We start from the raw sequence: 11,601 nt of genomic DNA, 5'->3' as shown, positions 1-11,601 counted from the left end.
TTATAGGGCGTTAAAATCGTATACAAAGCGTCATTCACGCTTTAGACTTCGTTTGTTCGACTGACAGCGAAGCAAGCAAAATTAGACAGTACTGCGATGACATTACAATTTAAATTCAACGTTTTAGCTTTTTCATATTCCTTTACATGTCACTACGTTTAAATAGGTTGACTTGGGACATTTTTTTCGTGGTTTTTGTATTAGACCCGTCGTCCATTTATTTGTAAGTCAATGTTGCCTAAGTTTAAAAGTACTTTAATTGAAAAGTCATGATACAAAATTAGAAGACTACGTGTTAGATAAACATGTACGGACAGACGACACGGCTCCAGAATCCACAAGAATTCCACAGCATTTAAGTTTGACAAGAGCAATCGCTAGAGTTTCTTGCTCGTTCTTCTCAAGGGCGTACTTCCCCGGACGAACTCATTCATAGAAAGCTCTACAGATATTAAAAGATTCGGTAGTAAATGTTCATTGGGCCTTTGCCGCCTCAACTCTTGGTTTTATTTTTTTTTAGTTACGTATTGCGACACCCATGCCAAAGTGCTTAACGGTCAATATTGACTGTGAATCACACAGCCTCTGACTTGACAGTAATCACTTTTTAATTTTTTTTTTATGAATATTAAACGAATTACGTAATTAGTACGACATTGATGTCTTTTGTATGATTTATGGACATAAGCACCGGTTGATTGTTGAGTCAAATACACATTTCACGTGTTTGTGCTATGCCTACTTGGATAAATACTACGTTATAGACTTTTTCTAAATAAGTTATTTTTAAATATAGTAATTTTTGTAGCAGTAGAGCTCCTAGTGAAAAGGTTCGTCCATGGCAGTAATGCCACCTTACCTATTTCTGCAGCCAACCATGTTCCGGTTTCAAAGAGTAAGGGTGCTGGTGAAATTTCAGGCACATGGGACTTGTCAATTTATATCTCAGGGTGACGAGCACAGTGGCAGTGCGCCTCAGATCTTTGCGATTTAAAGCTTTGAGTGGCAATGCAACTGTTATGGACAGACGTATACTTTACCATCAGGTGCACGACTTGTTCGTCCCGTCACTTGATATATAAAAAAAAATAACCAACGCTAGTAGTTATCAAAACTTTGATATGACCCGCAACCCGCTACGCTCTTGATTCCTTTGCCATCCGCCTGGCTCAGTGTGATGGGCGCAGTGGCAGGCGTGTCGCTTACCATCAGAAGCACGACTTGTTCATCTCATCTTTTAATATCATAAAAATTACTCTTTAATTCTAGGTCATGAGGATCTGGTGGTAAGCGACACTATTTAAAGCTTTAAATCGCAAAGATTGCAAAGAGACACTGCACTGTGTCTGTAGTTTCACCTACACTTGTACCCTAGAAAATTAAAACATAGTAATGCTCACATTACTGCCTGGCGGCAGAAATAGGCACGGTGGCTTTACTCCCTGGACGAACTCTTTCACAAGGAGGTCTGGTGCTATTGGCTTTTTAGGTGTTAGTTTTGCTTTTTAAGTTTAATTTTTTAATTTTTCAAGTCTACATGTTTGTTACAATGTTTCAACTAAAACTACACACGCTATTCTTTGAGACAAATATAACCAACTGATTTAAATAAATCCTAAACACCTGGAAAGACAAAGCGTTTATTTTTAAACTAACTGTTTTACCATTCGGGTCATAATTCCGCTACTTGACACAAGATACAAGTCTCAACAAGACAGTACCGTTGGTCGCTTAGAAAACCGCCGACCTCATTTTCAGCGAAAATTCCTTACAGCCTTCGGAAAACTCTTTTCATCAGTTCTGTCCACTCACCGCAAGATGGCGGGAAGAGTCAACGCTTCTATCATATAAGTGCGCGCAGGCGCTCCGTCGCGCATTGCCCGCCACGGCGCAAGCGTGACCACATCACTGTGCTCAACCACTTTCCCGCTACATCGCGACAGTGCTACATTAGTGTGTGCAACAAGATTATGGATATCCACACTCTGGACCCTACTGGTCTTTATTAAGAACAATTTCATATTCACAAAATCAAAAATGGAAGTGAAAACTCTCGACCCTACCGGCCAGTACTAATCCTGGAAACCACGAAATTTGGACATCGGTGTGTATTTTCTAATTAGAATTTAAAAATGGACAAAGTACTAGATCCTACTGGGCAATATTAACAATGGTCGGATTAGACCCTACAGAAGTATACTAAACCAAGATGTGTTGCGGAAGACGAAGGATTTTGACTGGCACACGCCCGGAAGAGACGTCATCGTGCAGAAAAAGGAGGTTTAGTGCACCGTCGTGCTGACTGATCAATAACGACTCGCCGCAACCTGTAAATAGTATGAATAAAAAGCTAGGGGACGTCGCCGCAAGGTTATTGCATGGAAATCAGCTGACCGCGCGCCTGTCATCCGGAAATGTACACTTATCGGAAAAACGCAGCGATCACCTCAAAATGTAGCAGCTCAACGTTCCGGACTGACGATTCCTAATTCAAACACGTGAGTATTATCATATTCTATGATATTTTTCAACGTTTTTCGAAGTGCATGGAGATCGCTGTAATTTGAATTTAAAAAATCGAACTTACGCTTTGATCGAACATTGCCAACGTTTACGTAAACATGTCGCGTTCTTTTTTCTATGTTTACAGTTTCTCCATGTACCCTAATTTTAAAGTTTAATAGGTGGTGAAACCAAATTATGGTTCCGACATGAATGGAAGCGAGGACTGAAGCGGCCAGCTGGCACGGACACTGGAGTTGCACGCTGCATAATAAAAGTTCAATACACACCTGTAATCCTTCCTATTCTTCAAAGTCCGTAATCATCAGACGCTGAAATTACGTATTTTATATTTCGGATATGGTTTAGAGGATAATAATTTTTCAAATTTGGTGCTAATGACGTCGTTCAGATTTCTGTCCGAAATTCGGACAGTATCGCGATTTTTATGGCACCGACCGCGAGTTCGTTGACCGGACATATTTTATTTCATCGCGCGCTTCCACGTACACACAGAGAGACCGCACACACGCCCACCGCTCACATACACAGAGCCGTGGAAAGCACGCACACAAGCGCCACCAACTCCGCATGTTTGCGTCCAGTTTTGCGTACAGATTACACTGTATTCACTTGTATTGTTAATATGACCTCCAGTAATTAATAATGATTATCTGTATCGCACAATTTGCCAAAACGAAAAAAGACAAGGCCTTATAACTACTGTGCAAGCTTAAGGCGTACCTGTCTATTAAGGGTATTGGATATGGCTTATCTGATTTAATAAGCGTATATTAAAAATAATGGCCCGGATCGCGACATACAATAATGAAAGAAAACTTTGAACGAGACTTAATTGAGCGTGTTCGCGGATAGGTGTTTTGTATAATCTTATGCGGGGCTCGCAACGTAAATATCGTCGAGATTAACAAGCGCGTAATGTGCCTGTGTTTGCCGAATTATTCCAGTTCAACAACCGGGCGAACGCCCGATCAGGAGTTGAAAATAGACACGGACGCGATACCGACTTCCCTCGAATGACATCGAAAAATATTTAATTTTTAAACATTCATTATATTTAAATGATATTCGCTTTTTGACGTAGGAACACACACCTACCGATACATTAGATACCCATATGAATGGCTTTAAATATAAACATTTCCATACACAAACAAAAGGCGATCTTATTTATGAACTTCCAATGGAAATTTTCAAAATTATTGAAACGTTTATTTTGTCTATTGGACGGAAAGAAAAGACGATCGTGACCTTTCAAAATTACTTGGCGAATTAGCAATTTTTTTTATAATTAGAATTAATTTGTTTTTGTTTCAGTTAGTTGTTAGATGTTTCACCACGTTCGTTGTGATATCGGTGATTCATGATATTTCGCGTCGCAAAGAAATTACATAGTGTTGGGCAATGAAATAATTTGCGATGAACCTCCTTGACCTCGGGCCCCCGCCCGCTGCACCGCGTGGCCTGTTTTCGGCATTGCGTCATCATAGGTCACTATCCCTAGGTCCACCATATTTTTTGCTCATAAAATTATGCTTTGCACGTTGAGTTCTTCCTTTGTTAGTCCATTTAAACTCATACCAGCTATTTCGGTAACTTAATATGGCCAGACGAAGTGTGTCGTAACTTAATGTGGCGTAATTTGATTGTGATAAAGCCACTGCACGTTGTTTTTAAGGTAACTTGTTTCTAAAATAAAATATACATTCGCAATCTTAAAACAGAACTACTGGCAACAATTCTCTTAAACGCACCCGTTGATCAGTTAGGCAATATAATAAATTAAATTAGATCGCATAACAGGCATGCCAATAAAGGAAGAAATAAATAATCGTCATTCGAGAAGCCAGTGATAATGGAGCCCATTACAAAAGACGGTCAATTATTGAGCTGATACGACATTTGTTTTACATTATTATTTATGCAAAATACTAATGACAAAGGAGAGATCATGCGATAAAACAATACAGGCAGGCACACCTATTAAAAAAGTTGCTGAATTGAAGTTTTTGAAATGTGCACTTTTTTCGATGCAAAACACTGCATGTCGTATTACAAAGGTGCACTACAAGGTCGTACGACAGCTGGGCCGACTAATTAAAGGTTTTTATGCTTAAATAATTAAGTGGCGTAGTCTATGCCGCAGGTGGCGAATTATTTATGCAACAAATAAAATCATTATTTACGAACGTGCCAAATTACGAACATTAATAATTTACAGGACATCTTATTGCTGCAAAACACGAAATGTAAATTGTTCAACTGCTAATTTGTAGTGCGTATGGCGCTTTTAATGGCGTCAATTTACTGTTTCTTAAAATAATCGGATGTATCCAATTAATATTGCCATTCTCTATTTAATATAAATAAACGTTCTTGACCCACTAAAGTTTATTTTAAATTTTAAATAAAGAAGCCTTACATACATTGTATTATAATTTAAAAATAATATATTTTTCTGTCTAGTCTTCAACGTAAACACATCGCTGTCATATAACACGTATGTTTTGATATAAATTTATATAAATCGACATTGACAATGTTCGGATTTGAAATATAAGTATTTAATAAGACTGAAAACTATTATAATAAAGCAAATAGAAAACTAAATTAAAAATAAAATATATTACAAATTAAAAAGATCATATTTGGAATGTCAATTCAAGTTCATACCCATACAGTCGTCCTTAGAAACAAAACGTTTAAAAACGGCGAAGAATTCCAAATTTTTCTCGAAACAAACCAGATTTTACATTATGCTACGTTGAACTCTACAATGTCTATTAGAAAAAAAAACATAGAACATATTTCACGATATTTCCACCAATGGCGTTACTGGACGAATAGGATCCTTCGACGAAAATATTCGGAGTCAATAAACTTCAAACTGGTTCTTTTTGTTTGGACACAAACATTTTATTTAGACAAACACTATAGATATAGAAAAGTTTAGTCGAAGGGAAAACTTGAAATAATTGAATTTTTTAAATTGTGATTTCAACGTTTCTTAGAGATAGTTCGATATTGCATTTGAAATTGGTTTCATTTAAAAATGGAACAAATGGTAGGCACTGGAATTTGCATTCTTTAAATTGTATTTTTAAATCGTTTCGTTTAAAAATGGAACAAGGGAATCCGCATTCTTAAATAAAAAATTTCAATTGTCTACATTTTAATGAAATGAAAACTTCTAAAGAACCAATCAGAAATGGCTACGTTCAAAACTAGGCAAATATCAAAACAACCAAAAGACCTTGACACGTAGATCTATTAAGCTTATTTTATCTGCATAAATCTTAATTAATCCCCTAAATACGTGTAACAGAAAAACGCGGACGTTGCAACAAGAATTACGCAAGTTCTGATGCAACTATCCGATTGGCACCACCATGTAATGTCTGGGCCCGATGTTTGACCCACTAACTGCATTCGCCTGGCCTTCTCGTACACTACACCACACAGTTACATTCTAAATCCCTTACATCTCCACAAAATCATTATGACACACTATGTTGAAAGGTATACGCTGACGGGTTGACGTATCTATTGAGCAATTTAGATCCGTGTTGCTTTATATATTTGGCAAGCAGGAACAAGTTGTAAATTTTATTTCGTTAAGTATTTTTAGAACGTAAACATAATGTTACATGTGATGTAACAAGTCTCCTGCTTTTATAAAATTATGGGTTATGTTAACTCAATGAGAGAACTTCTTATCGACTTCATATCTGCCATGGCCGCACATTTTGTTAATTCGTTAGCCATATTTTCCATCTGCTCAAAATAATAACCCTTCATGTTTATCTAATGCGAGATCTTATTGCCGCTCTTAATGATATTGTTTTAGATTTTTCCGCGTTCTGTCTGGCGTTGTCGCAGCGTTTTACGCCAATTTCTCGCAATTAACACCGCCAGCGCCATCTACAGCTGCGGAAGACATTTTTTCTATCTCGTCCGCGACGGATTCGTCATCCATCAAGTCATTGACACCACTGCAACGATCGCGGCTACTAGGAGATGATGAGCGTTCACTCAACTCGCTCAGTGCATCCACCTTATCACAGGAAACACTGGCTGGCACCCACGTGCGCGTCAACAACGACGTCTCTGAAAAAAAAATTCAAATTCGAACATTTATTTTTTAAAGAATGTTCAAATTCTAAATTCAATAGCACATTTTACATTGAAAACACATTTACCGGCCAGCCATATGGCTTGTTTTTCTACGCATCACTGCGAATAGATAAGAAACACAACGATAACACACACAAACAAAAACCAACCACGATGACATGCAACAATACACGTGTTTATATCAAAATATGACTCCCTCGCATTTCTGTCGTCCTGGTACACGAAACATAGAAACCGCTCACGAACAAATCTGAAACTACAACACCCGCGAAACCTTACATGTGGAAAACAGAACTACAAGTGCAAAATTACATACTCCAAGCGCATGCTCCTATTTCAAATGACTATTAGTATTTGGGTGCACGTTTGTGTGAAAACGCTTTCCTTGTACTGTGTATACTTGTGTATAATATATAAGTGGCAGTATCTCATAGCGAAGGAACGCGTGTTAATAGCGAAGTTGTTTCCGCATAGGCAGTTCTTAGCAACGCGAGCGTGTGAGGTGTGCCCTCGTGTGAACACGAGAGCGTCAACCTTACGAATTAGAAAAAAGACGCTTTACTCGGTGAACCTTGTGGTTCGATTAAAACCGAATTTAGAGGCCCTTTTTACAAAATAACTTAATTACAACACTTTAAATGCAACGTATAATTTTAGACACGACTGAAATAACAAAACTCTCTACAAAATAGAAATTGAACAATTCGAGTAATGGAAAAACAAATGAATGATTTAAAGAAAAACCTGTCCAAAATCTTGTCGTTTGATGTGACGCGCCTACACGCGCTTCGCACACACACTAGTATGCGGCCCACACAGTCTACCCGTACTAACAACATTGGAACTACGCTACGTCATAAGTTCACCTCTCTCGCGAGCTGCGAGCCTGGTACCTCGGCTCCCCGTAATAAGCTGAAGATAACTCGCTTTTCTTGATCACAGTAGGAAGGCATTATTTATTAACTTCCGCGTAGATCTTTTCCGTCTTCAGCGTTTGAAATGCGCATAGCTTTGGGTCTATGAACCATAGGAAACTTGATGTGGATGGTGGTATTGTATTCCTTCCATTCCATTGCATCAATTTATTGCTTGATTTTACTGTGTACGTGCCAACAATAGAAAATGCTTAAACTCGAATTAAAGCTGTTAATTAAATAGCGTTGTTAACTAACTTCTGTAACTAAATTGTTGAACAGGTTGCGGAAACCTGCCAGTCCTTTTCACAAGAGTTACACCGGCACTCGGTTCTCAGAGGTTCTCAGAAGGCCGAGTACGTAACGTAAACGTCGAACTCTGTACGGCCTCTGCTCGCCTGGTAACAAGTGTTCTAGTTGACGATCCGAGCGATCACGAGACGACAGAGAACGCGATATTTAATTTTAAAAATCTTAATATCGATATGTCGAATAAAATTAGCCTATTAGACGAAACAAATTTAAAGAAACTAACTCCGTTTGAAATTAAAAAATAATCGAGTCGCGTCGTACAGCGCCACCTGTTATCGACTAGCGGTAGGTAGCACACAATTTACAAAGATGGCTGAAAATTTAAAAAAGTCGGATAGCAAGTGTTCAATTTGAGAATTATTTAAGGCAATGTGTCGCGAGGTTTAATTGAACAATGACAGGTGTGAGGAGCCTGCCTCGCCAAGGATGACCAGTAGAGGCACAGGCACCAGTGGCGACCGGTGCGTACTGGGACAGCGGGCAAATGGCGGCAAACATAGCCTAGTTTTTTGCCCCGAGACATGCAATGAAACACTGTGCGCTTCTATTATAATTAGTGTCTTTATCAGAATATTGTAATTGGACGTCTAGTGTTTAAAAACAAGATTCTTCGTCCGGCATATCGCCATAGTTATTTCGACATCAACTTGACAGATAAACCTGATTAGTATAAATTTATATTATAATAACGAATAAACGATGATATAAAGTCAAGACACCTAATAAATTTACAGATAAAGTAGATCAAATCTAAAATGCGTCTATATCAATTAAAAGCCATTAAAGAGTCCCATCTACGTGTAATTGTATTTTATGCGTGTACTTTCTATACAAATCTATCTAAAAAGCCAGGCGCTAACTCGATACTTACGGGTAAATTGTGGAGCGATAAAATTAACTATCGCAAACGGCCAGCCAGCCCTTCTTAATAAACCAAATAGCTTGTAATTTCATACCATTTTGTGTGTTAAAAAAGACCTTCACACTAAAGCACCAAAACAAAACTATTGTTTAGATGCAACAATGATCTTTTGCGCAAACAATAAAAAGGAAAACAATACAAAACATTTTTTTGCGAATGTTTAGTTACATGCAAAGAAATTTCGCAAAAAACTGAAAATTTTTGTTGAAGACCTGTCAATAAAATGCGGAACAAGCTTTAAGACATTTAGGTGGTCGGCGAGGTACTTTTTACGCAAAAAATGACTTTTTATAATTTTCATTGTTCAAGTCGTCATAGGCATTGCCGCCTGCGATGTCCGCTTAATGCGTTCTTATTCATTGTTTTTTTAATCGTCTTTATTTTCGATGCTCCTTTTACTTACAACTACAGCAAAGACAGAGAGGGTAGCCATACTCTGTGATATTCAACAAGTATTATTTGTATTATTTTTTTGTTTTTTTGAATAAACACCAAACATAGTTTTCAACATGATCAGAATGTTAAGAATGAAACTTACTTTTCATATAATTATTAAATTTCACCGCAACAGTTGTTTAGTTTTAACTAGAGCATATTAAGGTATAAATAAAAAGCGAAAATATGCAAAGACAGCCACCTGACGACATGTGCGCTTGCGCCGGTCAGCTTCAGTTGTGTATTATCTTACATTATTAAGGCAATATGTTGTACCGCCTGGTTCAATGTGTCAATGATGTTCAAGGCACATTTTTCAAGTTCTTAAAATAGGACTATCATTTTTAATGCTATGCAATTACGTGGCTCAAATGTTGTACACATTGTTTTATTATGCAAGCTGTTACAATATAATATACTATGTATATTTGGTGGACTTTAATTTTCGTCTCATATTATTATAAAAATAGGATCTTTTTTGAAAACCCCCAAGGACAAGATACTCTGTGACACTGAAATGACAGTAATGACTTTGACGTCGTGTTGACAGTCGTGCAAATTCGTAATTTAAAATATGACAATACTCGAAATCCTAGTTGTTAACCTTTGAATTGGCATTATGATATGTAGTTCAGTGCATTTATAAAAATCGATTTATTAAAATATTTTTGTTTTTTTTTTCAGATAATGACATCACTGCCACTCATCCCAGTCTTTACAATACATCGCTTTCATCTTTCATCAATTTCACCGTCTACATCCATTACGAAACAATACTCACTAGATTTAGTTTAAATATCGACTGATAATTATTCTCCCAATGCACATATCTATCATGCATTTGTATTTTTTAAATATAAATTATTGTATTTTAAAACTTAAGAACGCATGCTTTATTTATAAAAAAGTCAAATTTGGAATTAAGAATACCAGATTCTGCAGCTGACAAGTTTGGCGGCTGAGCAAATGTCGAATACTCAACCTTTTTCGATTCAAAAACAATAAGATTTTTTTTATTAGTAAAGCACCGCGTGTAGAATAAGAAAAGAAAAATGACAAGCATAAAGAGGCAAAGGTATTTTGAACGGTTTTCTTCATTTTCCACTTGTAAATTATATCGGGAAACCTTCAAAATTCTACCACATATATTTTTTATTCAGTAGGGACACATTATCATAGACTATAAGGTTTTGAGATTTCGGCTCCTCAATACGTATTTTTCCGCATAATTCGAGTTACCATGTTAGCCTTCCGCTTTTACAAATTGTAAATAAAGTAAATGCTTTTCTTTTGCTGTTGCTATTAATTAATTTACTATACACAAAATTCCTTGTTGACAAAATGGTAACAAACACAGAATAAAGATTTATTCAAAAATATAAATATATATGTACGAAAAATGTCAAAATTAGAATGTTCTTTTTATGCCTACCAACAATATCAAAACTTTAGTGTATTTTTGTTAAAGAACACCTTATTTTTTGGCAAGTTTTGGCAAGAAGGAATTTTCGAAGAGAATGTTTTAATTGAAATAAAATAAAGTTGAACATTATATTTTTGTAGATATTAATTAAAATAAGACTGCGATAGTTTGGAATTCAGTGTTGCCTATAGACTGAATGAAAATTGAACGCTAATTTCTTTTTTCTTAAAAAAGGCCCAGAAAGGATCCCACCCTAGGTTAGTTTGAAATTTATTATGTAATTATGCAATAGTGTAAGGACAATAAAGATGTTTTATATTATTTTGAAACATTCGTTTTTAGTTTTATTTAATTTATGACCCTATTACACTCTTTTTAAATGATTAATCAGCTACTATGGAATGATGACGTAAGTAAATGACCAATTTAAATTAATTTTTAGTGAAGAATCTGCGTTCTAATTCTAAACTTTTCTCTTCTGACTACTTCACGAATTTTCTGGGTGCAATCAAAGCTTAACTCGGAGCTGCAGTGCTCGAGATCTAAGAAAGGTACCGCTAGAATACGCTTATTCCATCGTGGACAGTAAAACAACCTAAAAACTTTTAAATAGCGGACCGATTAAATTTAGTTTTTTACGCAAAGAACCTAAATCACTTAGCTGCGTGCTTACTAAAGCACTATACATGATTCGGCGGGAACGGGGATTGTTTAACTCATACTCGTCCAGCAATCCCTTACTTACCAGTCTCTGCATAAAGTACAGTAAACAAAAATGTATCACTATACCTCGTAAATGACAAAATTTGGATATCAACCGGAATCTTATTATAGAAGCGTCTACATTGCCCCGTAAATGAACTTGTGACTTTGTGAAGATTTACGCGATTTAAATCCGAAAAAATAGTATCATTTCGTTCATTTAATAATTGCGAAAA

At 36.5% G+C, this 11,601-nt stretch overlaps 1 long non-coding RNA gene across 1 annotated transcript; it reads left to right on the top strand.

Annotated features, from left to right (window-relative positions):
• The first annotated feature begins 1,881 nt into the window (after positions 1 to 1,881).
• On the top strand, positions 1,882 to 10,996 carry LOC113232487. Its single transcript, XR_003310629.1, has 2 exons — positions 1,882 to 2,498; positions 9,925 to 10,996. It is a non-coding gene; the product is annotated as an uncharacterized LOC113232487 (long non-coding RNA).
• Positions 10,997 to 11,601: the final 605 nt, after the last annotated feature.

Source organism: Hyposmocoma kahamanoa, unplaced genomic scaffold, assembly GCF_003589595.1.
Source record: "Hyposmocoma kahamanoa isolate Upper Pololo Valley unplaced genomic scaffold, ASM358959v1 76, whole genome shotgun sequence".
Classification (NCBI taxonomy): domain Eukaryota; kingdom Metazoa; phylum Arthropoda; class Insecta; order Lepidoptera; family Cosmopterigidae; genus Hyposmocoma; species Hyposmocoma kahamanoa.
The sequence above is the reverse complement of the archived record's forward strand: the minus strand, read 5'-3'. Positions and strand labels throughout refer to the sequence as shown.